General features: G+C 39.3%; 1 protein-coding gene across 1 annotated transcript in view; it reads left to right on the top strand.

The window, feature by feature from the left end:
• The window catches only part of ARHGAP42 (Rho GTPase activating protein 42), a 387,979-nt gene that overhangs the window by 269,052 nt on the left and 99,637 nt on the right, over positions 1-19,290 (top strand). The gene's annotated exons all lie outside the window — the stretch shown is intronic.

Below are 19,290 nucleotides of genomic sequence, written 5' to 3' on the forward strand. Positions count from 1 at the left end.
TCGTAACCACTACGCTAATTCCTGAAGAGGCTGAGTAACAATCTCTAGGGAATATGGAACAATCCATTTCTTTGTATAATTATAAGTGGAGTAAGTGGTCTCTTCTTAGTTTTTTTCAAGTACTTAATTTTGTAAATTATTATTTACAAACTTGTTTCCTTTTGGTATTCCTTGGTTTAGAAAATACTAAAAGACCTTTATACCTTCTAATTTTTATGCTAATCACAAGGAATCACCATTTTCATTTGGAATATTTCTACTTAATGAAGTGCATGTTATTATTTGGGATTTAAATATTATTGTAATAATTGTACATTATATTTCAGAGTTAATCTTAAGAAATGAATACTCATTTGTGCATGTTTTGGCCAATTTAAAACCAAATTAATCAGAAGACTATTTACAAACTTGCAATAACCATTTTACTCTTTGAGGAGGAAAAAATATAACAGGAGATAACACTGAATTGAGTTTAGACTTCATGTTGACCATCCTTGATTTTAAATGGAGGTAGTCACTTTCTGAGCTTTGATAAATTAAGTGGTTTAAAAAGAAAACTCAGTTTTCTTTTTAACTTAAAAAAAAAACTCAGTCTCCTAAATGGAAGAGTCCTATAGTACATAACATGTAGTTCAACTACCTGTTTGCTACCTGAAGCTCTTTACAGTCACTGCAGTTAAATAATGATCCAGTTAATGTGCTTGCTAATAACAGGTTGGATTCCTGGTGTGGCACTGTAGGATCAGCACTGGACTACAAACCACAAGGTTTAGACACTCCAGTGGCTCCTCGGAAATCATGTACATGGTCGGTGTATATTGGAACTGACTCAACAGCACTTAACAACAATAAGAAAGGCCTAGAGATTTCATTCTGAAGACCAGCCATTGAAAACATTATGGTACACAGTTCTAATGTGACACATGTAGGGCCACCATAGGTCACAATCATCTTTATAGCAACTGGTTTGGTTTGGTTTGGATTTTTTCATATACTTGGACCAGTGAGGGAAAACTCACTGCTTCTGAGGCCTCCCATTTCACCTGTTCACAGTTTTCTGAGGAAGTTCTTCCTTAATGAGCACTGCATACGTATTATTGACCCAGCACTATACTGAATACTGGAGATACAGGATGTGTGAGAGATAGTCCTTGACCTTGAACTGATGGGACCAAGCTCATACTCAGCTGAGCTCTCCCTTCTTCAGACTCTTGTAGAACTAATAGAATTCAATGCTCAAAAATTCCTGTGGTTCTTCAGTGCTTTGTTGTTAAGTGCTGCTGAGTCAATTCCGACCTATGGCGATCTGTGTAGGGTTTCCAAGGAATGGCTGTGAGCTTGAACCGCCCACCTTGCAGTTTAAACAACTTTGCAGTCTGATGCATTAGCCCACAGTGCCAAAATTTTTCATTTCATTTCAAGGGTTCACCTGAACAAGATGTGAGTTATCATGCGATATAATTGTACGCAGGTATGCCTTGGATGCTTAGATATAACACTTCTATTTAAAGAAGGATTTGCTGCCTCTTCTTCTAGGAGTGCTTTGGTCAGTAGACAGTCCACTACTGACAGTTCCTTCAAGGGCCACCTCAGCTGCTGTGAGTCACCTCCCACAATGGTACATCTCAACCTGGTTAGCTCATCAACTCACACCCCGAACGGCCTACATCTCTTCATGATAGGCCTAGGAGTACATCCAGTCCAGTTGTCATTCAGTCGTCAATACCATGTATGTCAGAGTAGAACTGGGCTCTGTAGGGTTTTCAGTGACTGATTTTGTGGAAGCATATTGCCACACCTTTCTTCCAACCTTCCCGTTAGCAGTCCAGTACTATTCAAGAATTGCAGTACTGCTCAGGAACTCCAGATATATAAAGGCCCTGCCACTTATGCACAGTGCAGTCTATTCTAGCTCCAGCAGGAGAATGGGGAGGCTGTATGCACCTGTAAAGATTTACAGTATCAGAAACCCTACTCAGGGCAGCCAGGAGCGGGCTTTTGTTGTTGTTGTTGTTCTAGCACCAGAGCTCCCCCCATGAGTTAGCCTAGGATTTGTCTTCCTGCATCACGCCTCCGCCCAATCCTGCTTCTCCCTCCTTCCATGAGTGTTGACCTTAAAGGATAGTCTGTTTTCCATGCTCCTCATCATCTGATTCCAGAAAACTCCTCATCACATGACACCATGATGTTTTATAAAAATACTCTTTGTTACCCCCTCAAGTCCAGTGTTTTATTTGAATACTATTTCATTTTTCAAAGCAGGCTTTCAGTAGAACCTTCCTTTCAAGGATAAACACAGAGCTATAAAACATTCCAGATAAGAAGGTGTATTTGGCCACAGAGCATAATGCCTCAAACATTATTTTAGCTTCAATGTTTTTGACAGCCATGAAAAACAGCCTTTAATGTTTTTACATACTTCTCTGTAATATAGCTTCACATGTATCCTCAGGCCCAGAACAGACTGCTACTAACTGTCAGTAAATAACAATTGTGTTCCTTGTAAGGTGCCTTCGAAATGAGAATTTAGACTTATCTTAGAGAAAAGTGGGATTTGTAAGAGGTTGCATGGAGAGAAATGAAATAGTTGACCTGAAAGAGTGTGTATGTGTATTTATTCCTTCAGCTGTAAAATTCTTTGGTCAGAAACTAAAATATATTTTAAGTGAGTATGGAAAAAGTAAATTAATATTTATTTTATGACAAATAAAAATGCTGTTGTTGACCAAAGAAAACCAATTTCCCCTTCTCATCGTAAAAAGGCTTAAAGTAATAAGTTGGATTCCAGGTAATTTACCTTCTAGAATCCTTAAAATAGTTATTCTAATGCTCTTCATAGAGCAATAGGAATTTAATCTAATGCCTGAGGACATGCAGCATTATATATAGAAGAAGCAAGAGTGCATTCTGTAATATGTGGACGAATGCTTATAAAGTTGTGATGGTGATGGTAACGCTAGTGGAGGAGAAGGAGGTGGGCTGGTGGTATGGTTGTAATGTCACCGTGTTGTTGTCCTGCATTAGCATTTATTGAGAAAATTTAACGTATATTTTCTCATTTTTCCCCCCCATAAAATTTTCTGACAACACTACCCAACTGAGTCTGTTTCAACTAATAGTGACTGTATAAAATGGAAAGGAAAGTCTCCTGTGAGTTTCCAAGACTATAAATCTTGACTGAAGCAGGCGGCTTCATTTTTCTTCCACAGAGTTGTTGGTAGGTTTGAACTGCCAATTTTGTGGTGAACAGTCCAATGCATAGCTCACAGTGCTACCAGGGCTCATTCCAATCTTATGACAGGAGAAGCTAATCTCACATCTCCTGAGTTCCAAAGCACTAAATTTCTCTAATAGTATTTGCTACAGCACTTTCTACTTAGCAGTGAGGATACTAATGTACAGTATGCTTTCCTCTACTTAAAGATAAGACTTTTAAAGCAGAAGTTACAAATAAATGGCACAATTAGAGGACATAGCAAACACTCAGCAAATATTTGATGAAATGACTGAAAAGGTTGAATGTGTTGAACAAGATGGTAATCATCCCTGTTCTTACAAATGAGGAAAGTGAAACTCAAAGAAGTTAAATGACTTTAGCTATCTTAATGTGGTTGATCAGACCAGTACATCCTGATTGTCTAATTTCATCCAGGCATCTTTTTGTGGTGTTTTATAGATGTTGAAAGATGGAAAACTAATTTTCCCTGATATACTAGTCCTGACAGAACTTCTGTTCTCTTCATCCTTCAAAACTTCTGGCAGTACGTCTTGCTCATTCATATGTTCTTGCTGATTTTCTGATTTCCTTGGTGTAACACTTGGCCTTTCCATGTGATAACCATTCATTAAATCTAGTTCCTTGGATCTGGGTTAAGTGCCAGATAGCCACGGTTAGCTTTGGAGCTTTACCCAAGAAGTCAGGCTGGCAGAAGTAATCTCAGGAAAGGGATAGGATGTTAGGGAACAAGAACACAGAAATCAACCATAAGCAGCAAAAAGAGGTTAAAGACAAACTCTGAGGAACTAAGGAACGGAGTTGGGCTCCAGGTGATGGAAATCCTGAGAAATCCAGGGGCAGATTTTGTAGCCATGTCATCTTGAAGGTCCATGTGTCTACCTCCACACATGTTCATTCACACTGAAAACAGATTTAGCTCTCAGCAGTCAGCACTAGATTCTTGGAATTTGACCTCTCCAACCTGAATCTATGGTGCTGCAGGCTAATGCACTACACTGCAAAGTCAGTTTGAACTGCAAGGTCAGTGGTTCAAACCCACCACTGCTCCTCAGAAACCCTATACAAGGTCACTATGGGTCAGAACCAACTCAATGACACTTAACAACAACAACCTGAATCAGGCCCCAATCATCTTTGAAAGTTCTGTTGCATTTTACAGTTCAGTGGTTTAATTGGCTTTTGATAGCTATATATCTACAAGGATTGTGAGCTAAGAACTAGGCTAAATAAAGATTACCTCCTTAGTCATTTTACAGGCTTTGCAGCAGATTATTGTATTGCTATAACATTTTGGAGCACTATTTTAGTTTAATTTTTTAAATGCAGCTGGCCACTTTGAAAGAATTTGTTTAATAAAATGTCATCTGTACTATGTGCCTGTGACAGTGACTAACAATTTATTCATTTTAGGTAGGCTTTATTTTCATATAGGCCTTAAGACTAAATGATAAGATATTTTGTTTTTTATGAGGCATACCAACTAAAATAATGTGATAGTTAGAAATGTCCTAGGGTTATACATAGAAAAATGTATTTTGGGGAAAGAATTCCAAGTCTTGGTGGTCTGCACCTGTTTCATAGTCTTCTCATGCCATCACCAGTATTCTCTCTAAGTGAGGAACATTGTGGTTGACAATGAAAGGGCACCTAGCGTCTCAAGGTAACTGAGTCTCTCAGCGTTCTCCATCATTCCCACATGGTTCCTAGCTTGTAGATTATTTCTAGAGCACTTGAATAGCTGATACTTGCCCCTTATTATTTTGAGCCATGTGAGACAGGTAAGAAGAGATAGCTCTCTCTACAACCCAAAATAGAAAGTTTTACCAAAAAATGGCTTTGTCTGGAATCCAAGGCAAATATTTTGTTGACAAAAAAAATCAGGACTTGCAGTCTGTATAGCCTGAATCAAGTTCTTGCAGCTCCCTGTTCTTGTCTCTCATTCTCCTCAATCCCCAGTTGGTTTTGTTTATATATTTTCTTCAGCTAGTTCAGTTTAGAAACATTTATTAACTTTCTAAATGCCAGGCAGTCTTTTTCGGTTCTGGAAATACCAAGACGATGAGTCATAGGAAATAACTTAAAATCAGCAACTATTAATGGTTGAGATGAAAGACAGATTATTTATGATTTCCTATGGACTCAAGTGTGACAACAGTAGTGAGGTTGGCCCAGGATCAGTCAGTGTTTCGTTCTGCTGTGCATAAGGTCGCTGTGAGTCGGTACTGACTCGATGACACCTAATAACAACAATTGCTGTTGTGTTGTGACTCATGGCAATCCCATGTGTTCCAAAGTAGAACTCTTCCATAGGGTCTTCACTGGCTATAAGATTAGTGCCTTTCTTCCAAGAACTGCCAGATGGCTTCAAACTGTCAACCTTTCATTTAGCAGCCTAGTGCTAACTGTCTGTGCCACCCAAGGACATAGTTGCTGAGTTAGAGGTAAGTATATGTACACAGAGCTTTGGGGACACAGAAGGGCACTTGATCTCATGTGGAAATCCAGTCTAACGAGAGGTAATGCTCAAAGCAAGTCTCGATGAAATGTGAATGAGTTAGTCAGAAGCAGAATAAAGAATAGAGGCAAAGCAGGTAAAATTCAAATGGTAAATGGGAAGACTGTTAGGCCACATTGATGTTATACTTAAGCACAAAACATGAAGTTGGAAGTCTTTTGGGGCTTGAGAATGAAGAGATATAGAAGCACTCCATTATAAGCGGCCTTGCTTGCTTACCTAAGACATTTGTAATTCGTTTTGTAGCTTTGGGAAACATTTCTGTATTGAAGGTATAGTAAGAATGACATTTTTCGTTAATTATTATAAGTATGTATAATGAATGAGGAAAAGAAACAAGACTTGAAGGAGATCAAAACCAAACCAAACCTGTTGTTGAGTCCATTCTAGCATACGATGACCCTATAGGACAGAGACAAATTTCTGTTTAGGGTTTCAAAGACATCTGTAAATCTTCATGAAAGCAAACTGTGACATCTGTCTTCCAAGGGAGGGTGCTGGTGGATTCAACTGCCAACCTTTGGTTAGCTGCTGAGTGCTTAAACACCATGAAACCGGGGTTCCTTGCTGGGATACCAGTTAGCTGGGAGATGACAAAACCCTAAATTATTTCAGTAGATTTGAAAAATAGAAGTGACAGAAAGTTCTGAAATACATTTTGGAGGCAAGCATCATAGACAGGGCCCATGGATAGGGATGTATAGGGAAAAAGAGAAGTTTGGGGATAAGGGCAAGTTTCTCTTAGATTTTTGTGTTTTTTTCTAGCCAGGAGCCTAAGTCACCCTTGTTGCCTCCTCTTACTTTTAATGTCCGTACAGTCACCAAGTCATGAAAGACTATCCTTTGTATGCACTCTTGTATTGTCTTCACTTAGGCCAAAATTATCTCTGTACCTTCTTCTCATAAACTTTTTTTCAGAGGAATTTCTCTTCAGCGTCCACCATTAAATGCCTTAAACATAAAGTGCAGAGTCTAATGTCTAAAACTATTTCGGATCTACAGAAATGATATTCTTGGCAACCATTACTTCCTTTCCAAATTGCATTTTTGAATATGGAAGTAGTCTAATTTTAAGTTGTGTCCCATGACCTGATTTATGTTGATGATAAGTTGTTCACCATTACCTGACCGATATATTGTATTATATTCATGTTGTACTCCAACCCCTCCCCCGCAAGTAGATTATGAGGACCTCAAGCATAGGAAATAAGAGTGTGTCTTGTTTTCTTGTTCATGCTGGTATACTTAGTGCCCTGAGTACTCAGTATTCATTGAATGGATAAGTCAGGGTGTGGGGCATAGCTTTGTCCAAATCATTCCAATAGAAAAACACTTAAGCAAACAATTAAAAAGTAAAATGTTCTAAACCACAGCTTTGTGTAATATGGGCAGACATTAGCTATGTAGCATTAATTTACTGTTGCTACATGCCATCAAGTTGGTTCCAACTCATAGCTCTGTAAATCTTTACAGAAGCAGAAAGCCTCATCTTTCTCTCAAAGAGCTGCTGGTGGATTTGAACTGCTGACCTTTCAGCTAGCAGCCCAATGCATAATCCACTATGATACCAGTGCTCTTTAAATAATCTAAGAACCTGAAAGACTGGGCTGTCACTGTATGTATTTTGATTGGGAGTTAACACCGCTTGTTGTGGGTGTAGGGGTTCTGGGAGAAAACTGTTGCTCCAAAAACAGAACAAAGATACGATCTAGATCAAGTTATAATCAATAGTAATCTGTTTTTTCAATATTGTACTTGCTTCTTGTCTTACTTTCCCAGGGTTGCCATAACAAAATGTATATGATTTCCTCGGAAATCATATACAGGTTTGCTATGAATGAGAGTTGACTCGACAGCACTTGACAACAACAACAAAGGCTGCTGTACTGTAGATCTGTATCTGTGCCCATTCCAAATAAAAGTGACCCGACAGAATGTGGAAATCCTCGAACAATATCATTAATACCACATGCAAATAAAATTTTGCTGAAGATAGTTTAAGAAGCAGTACATTGACAGGGAGCTGCTGGAAATTCAAGCAGGATTCAGAAGAGAAAATGGAATAAGTGATATCATTGCTGATGTCACGTGGATCATGGCTAAATACAGAGAATACAAGGAAGATGTTTACTTGTGTTTTATTGACTATGCACAGGGATTTGTATGGAACATAACAAACTATGGATAACATTGCAAAGAATGAGAATTCCAGAATACTTAACTGTGCTCATGTGGAACCAGCTCATTTAGAACCTGCACATAGACCAAGAGGTGATCTTTCAAACAGAACTAGGGAATACTGAGTTGTTTAAAATCAGGAAAAGTGTGTGCCAAGGTTGTATCTTTTCACCATATTTACTTAATCTATGTGCTGAGCAAAAAATTTGACAAACTAGAATATATGGAGAAAAAGGGGTAAAAAAGAATATATGGAGAAGAATGGGGCATCAGGATTGGAGGAAGCTTTATTAACAACCTGAGATAAGCAGATGACACATCGGCTTGCTGAAATCAACAAAAATTGTAAGGATAACACAAGACCAGACAGTGTTTTGTTTTGTTGTACATAGGGTCACTATGAGTTGAAACCAACTGGATGACACCTAACAACAAAAACAAATCTGTAATGAAATCAAGCTACAATTCAAGCTTAATTCTAAGCCAGATTTAAGCTCTAAAATCTGGAATTTGGGCACTGTGTTTAAGAAGTGTGGTAAAAATAAGCCATCCTGGCTCAGGGCAAGATGGCAGAGTAGGCAGATGCACTGTGCAGACCCTCTACAACAAAGACTGAGAGAATATGTGAAACAGATTCAGATGGTGATCTTGGAACATTGAGCTTTAGAGGACTGGGTGCTAACAAAGAAGGGACTGAACAGAGACAGCAAGAGAAACAGGTAGGCTGTCAACAGGTGCATGGAGCAGCACAGCCATGTTGACCTTTTGCAAGCTGCTGTTGCCACAGCAGCCTGCAGGCACAGGACACAACTGTGAGGTGTGGCTAGTTATGCCATCGATAATGGCCAGTGGCACCCCCTCATGCATAGCATCGGCTAGGGTCAGATACCTGGCCTCTCTTCCTGGAGGTGTATGAACATGCCTGAACAACACTACAGAACAGCGAAGAGAGAACTGTGTTCAAACTTCCAGTCTCTATCACATCCACCAGGAGACAGGTGGTGAGTGCCTGAGAACATACCAACATACAGTCATAAATGTAAATACAATGACACCACAATGTCTTGGAGAAAACACACAGCTTCAGCTTACATGAAGAAATAAGACAGAGTGTCCCAAACAAGTAACCAACATACAGTCAGGAAACAAAGTTACAGAAATGGAATCAGATCCACTTGATAAGGAATTTAAAAGAATGCTAGTAAGGTATCTTCAACAAATTGAGAGAAATATTGACAAAAACAAGGAAGAATTCAAGAAAACAATCCAAGAACAAATGAAAAATTGGAAACCATATAAAAGCAGTAATTAGAATGTCAGAAGATTAACACTAATACTTCAGAAATAACTGATACATTGAAAGGGCAATGTATGGAAGGCCAGAACAGTGAGCTTGAAGAAAAATCTCTCAATACTCATCTTCAAGAGGAACAATAAAAAAAAAAAGAAGAAGAAGAAGAATTAAAATAACTGAAGAAAGTATAAATTATATGTGGGACACTACAAAAGGAATAACTTATGTGTGATTGGAATTCCAGAGCAGGAAGAGAGCAAGAAAAAAAAAGAAAGAGAAAATTTTCTAAGAATTGCTAGAATAAAACTTCCCTAACTAACATCATGAAAGATGAGAAGATAGCTATTCAAAAAGTTAAACAAACTCCAAGGAGTGTTGTTGTTGTTGTAAAGTGCCGTTAAGTCGATTCCCACCCATGGTGACCCTGTATAGGGTTTCCAAGGAGCCACTGGTGAGCTTGAACCAGTGACCTTGCAGTTCAAACAACTTTGCTGTAGGACACATTAACCCACAGCACCACACCAGGACTCCCAAAAAAGTAACCAAGACATATTATACTCCAACTTTTCAAAGCCAAAAACAAGGCAAAAAATTCTGACAGCAGCTCCGGAAAACCAAAAAATTACCTACAAAGAAAAACTAATAAGATGGAACTCTGAGTATCCAGCAGAAACCATGCAGGCAAGAAGACAATGGGATGACACATGTAACATTCTGGAAGAAAATAAATCGCCAACCAAAAATCATATATCCAGCAAAATTGTAGTTACAGAACTTCCAAATGAAGGGGAAATCAAGTACATTTCAAGAGAAAAAGTTTAAAGTTTAAAAATACTCCTAACTGTAACCCTAAAACTAGACCAAGCCTAACCTCTAGCCTTTATCCAAGCCCTATTCTTAATACTAACCCTAGCCATAACCACAACCCTCCCTAGACCTAGTCATAGTCCTAACCCTGACTCTTTACTCCTACTCATCTCCACACCAATAAGCCGTCCTGGCAAATCTAAATGGAACTGACTACAAATCTGTGATATCTGCTGTTAACCAAATGAAGAAGAAAGTGGCATTAATGACAAAGGTCTTATAGGTGCCTCTAGAAAAGCTTTAAAAAAAATGTTTAGGTTCTATGCTGTTCACCATAATTCCCAAGTACATTATCTATTAAATGCCATATTCCCTTAAAAATAGAAGCATCTGATACTTTCTCTTTGATTATCTTGATATACCTTTTAAACAAACCCTCAGGAAGATCTCTGGCTCACATCATTAGCTGTTATGGCTAACAGTATAGTAAGGCATACTGTGTGGTTTAAAATTTCTTCCCTATGACTAACCTGAAATATCTGTGATTCAGTCCATTTCCTCTGTTGTTTTGTTACTGGGTGTAGAGAGCCAGGTGGTCACCATGTGACACTAATATTTCACAAGCAACTAAAATAACTTGGTGAATTCTTTCCCTCACCTTGGATTTCCCTCTGTGTGCTCATTTAGTGTTTATCAGAATGTCAGGAATGCTTGAATAATGTGAGTTCCATGGAGGAATATTTTATGAGAAATGACAGAATCCCTACTAAACGTATGCTGCCCTTTCAAGAAACATTTAGAGGAGTGTGTATGTGTTTCTTTGTAGAATTAAATTAAAGCTTTTGAAGCTTAGTGTTTTAAATATCAGTATCATGTTTGGATGTGGATAAGTACTGGACTGTTAGCTCCAAGGTTGGCAGTTCGAACCATTCATCTGCTCTTTGGAAACCCTATACAGGATCACTATGAGTCAGAACTGACTTGACGGCACTTAACAAAATCATGTTATTTGGAGTCCTGGTGTGGTTCTGTAAAATAAGCACTGGACCTGCTATTTGCAAGGTAGGCAGGTAAACATACCAGCCACCCCTTGAAAACTCTATACAGGGTTGCTATGAGTCGGAATCAACTCAAGACCACATAACATCATGTTATTGCAAATTAATTTCAGTCAGCTGTTCTTACTCTGTGGTTGAAGTTGGACTTCATAATGGAGAGAGAATAATTGGGCTGTGTGAAAGAACTAGACAGATAATTTCTATTCTTAACCTTTGCATTGAAATCAACTTGGTAAATTGCACGTTCTGTTAACGATATACAAAACGAATAGGGTTATAACTTACTTGGCCAGAGTGAGTGATCAGAGCACCATCAATAACAATTATGAAGTAGAGAAACTAACACAACTGACAAAAGGGACAGACAGATTGTCAGTATATTCACTAATTAAAATAGATGAAAATGTATATTAGAATTTTCAGATGTAACAATTTTTATTTAAACTTTTACATAAAAGTGAAATTTCTAGAAAGCTGTATCTTGGGAGATTTATTTAAATGTATGGAAAAAGCACAGCACCAAGAGCTTTGTGTTGACTGGTGTATTCATCCTGGAGGAAAGACTGAGTAATCATTGCTTTTGAGTTTTGTCTGACCACAGTACTAAACTTTTAACAACTAATTTGACTAATTTAAATTGATAGGGCAACTCGAAACAACTTGAACCAGTGAGCTTAGTACTAATACTACATTAGTTTTTTTTTTTCATAATCAGCATAAATAATGCAACTACTTAGTTTTAACAAGAAAATTACCCCTACTTCTCAAAGTATTGATGTGCCTTGGTTAATAATATAAAATTAGTACAGTGAACCAATTCTAGGAACTGGCCTTTTCTAAATATCAACTCATGAAATCCTTTTTTAAATTCTCTCATCAAAAGTCCCTTTTGATAGAGTTCATTCTTTCCCACAATAATGCTGTTGTTATTGTTAGGTCTGGTCGAGGAGATACTGACTCAGAGGGACCTCATGTGACAGTGGGTTTCCAAGGCTGTAATCTTTACAGGAGCAGCTCTCCAGGTCTTTTTTTCTATGGAGCCATTGGTAAAGTCAACTACCAACATTGTGGTTAGCAGTCAAGTGCTTTAACCATCGCATTACCAGCATTGCTTTCCACAGTAATATTGCTACTGTTGTTAAGTGCTGTTGAGTTGGTTCTAACTCTAGTGATTCCACAGAGGGTTTCCAAGGAAAAGATGGTGGGTTTGAACCACTGACCTAGTGATTGACAGTCCAGTGCTTGTCCTACAGCACCACACCATGATTCCACAGTAATGTAAAGTGCCGTTGAGTTGCTTCTGACTCATAGCGATCCTGTATAGCATTTCCTGGGAGTGGCTGGTAAGTTTGAATCACTGACTTTGTGGTTCAAACTGACCTTTACTGCCCAGTAAAAGAGCCCCAAAATTGTATCATCAGAGCACAGAGCTCCAAGAATAAAAGCCCAAATCCCAGTCTCCTACGGAGACATGTCCATGTGACTACGTTTTGGGCTTTGAAACATGAGAAGAAATTCTGTGAGTCAGCCTTAAATCCCACATGGGGGAGAACATTGTCTGACCTTGCACTCCAGAATTCCATCTGATAACTTTCTCTGACCTTTTGATAATTTTAGCTGTGACAAAATAACTACTTAAAAAAAAAAAAAAAAAAGGTTACCTTTTTATGAGAGCAGTTCCAGGAAAAAAGCTATTAAGGTAGGTATCTTTGACATTCTCAAAAGATAGGAGGTTCAAGTGTACTCAGAAGTGTCTCACAAGAAAAGCCCGGCCATTTACTTGTGAAAAATCAGCACTGAAAAACCTAGGAAGCACAATTCTACTCTCACACACTTGGGCCCTCAGGAGTCAGAGTGGACTTTATGACAACTGGTGATGGTGGTAATTGTCACAATCCAACAAAGAGAGAGAGAAGAAAAGAGAAAGAAAATTAATTGAGATTTACACATCTCAAAATGTTAATTGTGGTTGAGAAATCCTGGGCTAGCCTGGAGGCTCCATGAAAGCAGGGATCTAAGGATCTAAGGTCTTGTTCACAGTACCTCTTAAAGAAAATACTCAATATGAAACTCTTGAATGAATGCTAGTCAGCCATTGGTCATCTTTTCTGAAAATTGGATTGCATTACTTCCACTTAAACATTCTTTTTCTGTGATTGATGGTGTCCTCTTATGTTTGTTTTGGAAACTACAGCAAATGAATGTGATGCTGTCGGTCTGAACCACAAGGCTGGTGGTTCAAACTCACCACACACTCCTTGGAAACCGTATACAGGGTAGCTATGAGTCGGAACCCAGTTGATAGCACTTAACAATTACAACAACAGCAATGCAGACTATGAATAAGAAGTTGATTACTTAAATCACAACATGTTCTTCTTTGGTGGTCTTCAGTACCAACTATACTTAGGAACATGCACCATAAGAAACGTCCAGAAAGAAGACCACCAGTATCCGTTTAAGCTGGATCAATAACCCTGGATGCACCAAGATAGCCTACTGGTAGCAATATTAACAGGTAGGGAGGTAGGAATTGTAAGAAGAAGCTACTCTTACACTTTTAACTGTTGCTATCTTAACTGCTGCGTTTCTGGTTTAGTTTGGAGTATTGACTCAAAGGACAAAATCCCCTTTTAGAACTTTACACTAACTGATGTGGACAATGGAAAGTTTAATGTTGTAATTGTTATGTGCCTTTGAATTGGATCCGATTCATAGTGACCCTGTATAGAGTTTCCGAGGAGCAACTGGTAGATTTCAGCCACCGACCTACGGTTCCAACTGACCTTGTGGTCCAGTGCGTTTATCCCACAGCACCACACCAGGACTCTGAGGAGGATCATTAGTCTGCCTCATTTAAGGAACCCAGATGAATCTAGTATTGGTATTAAACTCACTGCTTCAAGTCGCTTCCAAGTTATAGTAACCCTATAGAACATAATAGCGAAGAGGACTTGAAACATTTTCTTATGAAGATCAAAGAACACAGCCTTCGGTATGGATTGCATCTCAATGTCAAGAAAACAAAAATCCTTACCACTGGACCAATAAACAACATTCTTTATATCAATGGAGAAAAGATTGAAGTTGTCAAGGACTTCATTCTTCTTTCAACACTTCATTCAACACTCGTGGAAGCAGCAGTCAAGAGATCAGATGACGTATTGCATTGGGCAAATCTGCTGCACAGGAACTTTTTACAGTATTGAAGAGCAGAGATGTCAGCTTGAGGACTAAGGTGTGCCTGCCCCAAGCCATGGTATTTTCAATAATCTCATATGGATGCGAAAGCTGGACAGTGAAGAAGGAAGATCGTAGAAGAATTGATGCCTTTGAGTTGTGGTGTTGGAGGAGAATACTGAAAGTGCCATGGACTGCCAAAAGAACCAATAGATCTGTTTTGGAAGAAGTGCAGCCAGAGTGCTCCTTGGAGTCCAAGATGGCTAAGCTTCGTCTCTCATACTTTGGACATATTTTCCGGAGGGAACAGTCACTGGAGAAGGATGTTATGCTGGGTAAGGTGGAGGGTCAGAGAAAAAGGAGAAGACCCCTAACGAGATGAATTGGCAAAGTGACAGCATTGATAGACTCAAGTGTGGCAGCGGTAGTGAGGTTGGCCCAGGATCAGACATTGTTTCGTTCTGCTGTGCATAGGGTCGCTATGAGTCCGTTCCAACTCAATGGCACCTGACAACAACATAGAACAGAATACAACTGCTCCACCATGTTTCCAAAGCTGTACATCTTTACAGAAGCAGGCAGCTGCATCTTTTTCCCTCGGAGTAGCTATGGGTTTGAACCAACAACCTTGCAGTTAGCAGGCCAATGCTTAACCTGCAGCACCACCAGGGCTCCTTTTATTTTTATTGGGCACAGTTTAGGCCCTGATCTGGCCCTTAGGGATCGGTGGGGAACTCTGGCCTCAAGCTGTCACCTCATGTCCCTCCTACCTAGTGAGACCTTAACTCAAGACAGGCCCCAGTGCCCCTCTTGCAAGTGGGATTGCACTAGTTCTGGTGCATTTGCCTCCTCCCATGGTCCTTCCCATTATGTCTGTACTCCAATGGAGTTATTTTATTGTGAGTTATAGGCTCTGGCCTCTCTTATAACTACTGAAGGGGCCAGGTGACAATCTATAGTGCAGGAGAGCTTCTGTCCCATGGAGCTGATTTGACCAATTCAAGGTGCTAGATGGGCAGCATCTGGCAGATAAAGCAGCCTTGTTTACCCACTGAACTGTTGTAAGGTGTTAGTTAATGTAAAGCCTGCATGGAGATGTGCCACAGTGTCTGCGCTTTCTCGTTGCTTTGTCTGAGTAAGTAACAAGTAGGAGAAGTAGGAGAAAAGATCTACAGGTCTGCTCCTGTAAATTTTACAGCTTAGAATACCTTAGGGGCCAGTTTGATTCTGCCACATAGGTTGCTGTGAATTGAAAGTTGACTGGATGAGGTCTAACAACAATAACAACAACTTTTTACACTTCCTGTTTTCTCTGCCTGGCCCCCTGCCAACCAAACTTTTCAGGCAAATGGTGTCTAAAATTCTGTATTTTAGGAAATTTGAACTATAACAACTACTATAGTTAATATGATAGATAAAAATTCCATCTGATATTGCTTTCACCCCAGGAGTGGAAAGAAACTAACTCCCCCATTTCAGTCAGTTACAGTGCTTGTCATAAACACCCAACTGCAAACCAGGGGTTCAAACTCACCAAATACTCCTTAGGAACTTCTATACAGGGTTGCTATGAGTCGGGACGGACTCTACAGCACTGAACAACAGTCTCCTATCTAAACAGCACTTGTAGTAGTTAATGTGAGCAGTTCTAATCTACCAGTTACTCTCGGGAGAAATATGAGGCTGTTTGCTCTTGTAAAAAATTTATAGAACCAACATGACAGTACAGAACCACTGCCACCACCGGTTGCTTATTTTTTTTTATCTTTTATTCTGCTTTTCTTATCAGTGCTTTCTTGAACTTTGCAACTCCATGACGTCTTCCATCATCCCAGAAAAGGAGAGATATGTGAATTCCTGGCATAGAGAAATCTTCCTGTTAGCTTTCATTAGGAAATCCCTAAATTCATCCAGGGTGATTTTCCAAATATTCTGCTTGGTACCGTGTTATGTAACAGTTTTATTCATAATGTCATACCAGAGCCCACCAAATTATAGTTACCCCAGACACTATCAGCTCTCCTAATTACAGTCTTTTCTGCCTTCACACACAGAGAAAAATGATAATATAAAGTCATAATTTGCTTTTCAACAGCATTCTCTTTCTTTTCTGTGGTCCAAGGTAGCATAATAAAATGCCAGAGTCTCCTCTACTTTCTACTTTTCTTTTGTCCCCTTTGTCTTCTCTCTCCTTCCTCCATCCATCAGGTCTTTTTATTGGGTGTGGCACTGCAGGATCAGCACTGGACTGTGAACCACAAAACCAGCAGTTCAAACCCACCAGCTGTGCCTTGGAAACCCTATATAGGGTTGCTGAGTCAGAACTGACTTGAAGGCACTTAATAACAACAACAAAATGAAGTTCTGTAGCTTGCATGTTAATTGTGGCAGAAATATAGATAGCAAGACACTCTGCAATTTAACTGTCTTAACATGTACAATTTAGTGGCATTGGCTCTTCACATGTTTTTGTCCTTTGGAGTTTTCTTGTGTATATTTTCTGTCTTTATATCTTCCATACATCTGTTCGCTTCTCCTGGCCAGTCTGTGGGAGTTCCTTATAAATACAAGTATGAATTCTTTCATTCTTAGGAAAGTAGTGGTGGTTTGGAGGTTGAGAAAGAAGAAATGTGGCAAATGATTTTGGCCTAGCCACCCAGGAAGAGAGCCCCTTTGGAATGTCTGCAGTTCAGTTGAACAGGTGGTAGCGGGAGGGGAGAATTGGTGGGGTTTGGGCTGTGAAGGCTGGAAAATTTTTGTGGAATCAACTCACAAGGGGCACTGATGTGCAAACTGTACTGAAATTCTCTAAGACATTGTGCCTCTGAAAATCAGGAATCCTGTGGTCAGAATGATGTAGCCATTGACCCTTTGGGAGGGGAGATGCCAGGCTGGAGTGTCCTTTCCAGACAGATGGTAAATCTATCATCAGAGCAATCAGTACAACCACAAGTGATAGTATGGTCTGCATCTTATGTTCACTTCTGTTGTTGTAGTGCCTGGCACAGTGCCAGTGTTTAAGAACTCCCCCACTCCCACCCCCACCCTCCATCCCCAACCCCAATGGTTTTTAAATAGAAATTTAGCTATTAGTATATTTTATTTCTTTTCATAACTATTTCTAACCTGATGACATAAATAGTTACATGGGAAAGTTTGCAATATCCTGTGGGACAGTTGTGATATTGAGACTGTCTTAAAAAAAAAATGGATGCAAAAATTCTAAATACATGCTCATATTTAAAACAAATATTTATTTATTTATTGTTAACTGCTGTCAAGTCCATTTCTGAGGAGCCATTGGTGAGCTTGAACTGCTGACCTTGCGGTTCAAACCAACTTTGCAGCCCAGCACATTCACCCACAGCACCGCATCAGGACTCTTAAAAAATATAAGGTGTATTTACTTACTTGTTTAATTTTTTTAAGACTCTAAATCATTGTCAGGAGTCCTGGTGTGGCACTGTGGGTTAATGTGCTGGACTACAAAGTTAGTTTGAACCTCAAAGTCAGCAGTTCAAGCTCACCAGCAGCTCCTCGGAAGCCCTATACAGGGTCGCTATAAGTGAGAACCAACTGGATTGTGCACAACAACATCACAGTCATGTTATAAAAAAGGCTAAAATAAAGGTGATTTAAGAAAAGTGATAGTCTTTTATAGAAACAACAACAAAAAAAGTGAGTGGATACACTTTTCTTTCTAGGTGGGATTTTCTACAGACTGTGGTAGAGACTTTGTCTTTGGTACCCTCTTGTGGTCAGTGGAAGACATTGTTTGGTTTGGCCTCATTTTAAATAATAGAGTGTGTTTTACTTTTTTATCTGCTTGATATGCCTAAAATAGTTATACGTATCTGACAGTTTTTCCTATAAACAACTTCAAGAGCAAGGTTGACACTTGGCGTTTGAGCTTCCTTTCACTTCGCACTGGAGTGTGTACAATGAAGCCGTGGCAGGACCACAGAAGCTAATCTTAGAAGCTGAGTGATAGATCATGTGATCACTGGGCTCAGAGTGAATGTAGCGTAGCTTTAAAAGCAAACTGACTGTAGACCAGGAACACAGTTTACTCTTTTGTCAACTATCACTGGATTTGGAAACTAATTTGCAATTTCTGATGATCTGTTTTATACAATTGTGCTCTGTGTGCTTCTGTGTCTGTCTCTCTCCGTCAAACTGCCTTCGTCTGTCTGCATAGGCACATAACTACAAGTATCATACTAAAAAAAAAACCTACTGCATTATAATGTGTTTATCTAATTATCTGTATTCCCCTTATTTTTTCCCATAATTATGATTATTTCAATTGTATTTCTTTTACTTGATTACCTAATTCAAATGCATTTGCTATGGATTTCTAGGGTAAGAAAAAATAATTATAATCTCCAGTGCCTTTTTTTCTTTAAATCATGCCATGGCACTAAGAAGACAGTGATTAGGCACATAGGCACAGCAATTAGTGCAGATCCATAGGTTATTTTTTCCTCTCTTGGATTTTTTTTTTTTTTAAACAAAACAGTGTCCTGTCCCCAACAAGAGACAGTAAGTAGCATATGGTGATAAGTTACTAAGGCCAAATAAGCCTTGACTTCTATGAGCAGTAAATCAGGAGGTCCTGGTGTGGTGCTATAGACTAAGCACTGGACCACAAGGTTGCTTGAACCACAAGATTAGCAGTTCAAACTCACCAGTCGTTCCTTGGAAACCCTATGTAGAGTAGCTGTGAATCAAAGCAGACTCATTAGCACTTAACAACAACAGTCTTGAGTGGAAAGGAGCCCTAGTGGCACTGTAGGATAAGCAGTGGATTACTAACTACAAGGTGAACAGTTCAAACCCACCAATGAGTCCACAGGAGAAAGGTGATGCTGTCTGATCCCATAAAGGTTCACAGTCTCGGAAGTCCTGTAAAGGGTTGCTATGAGTCACAGTTGACTCGGTGGCAGTAGAATACATCTTTACGGAAGCAGATTGCCACATCTTTTTTCCACAGAGTAGCTGGTGGGTTTGAACCATTCAC

The sequence above is a fragment of the Chrysochloris asiatica genome, unplaced genomic scaffold (genome assembly GCF_000296735.1).
Source record: "Chrysochloris asiatica unplaced genomic scaffold, ChrAsi1.0 scaffold00008, whole genome shotgun sequence".
Classification (NCBI taxonomy): Eukaryota; Metazoa; Chordata; class Mammalia; order Afrosoricida; family Chrysochloridae; genus Chrysochloris; species Chrysochloris asiatica.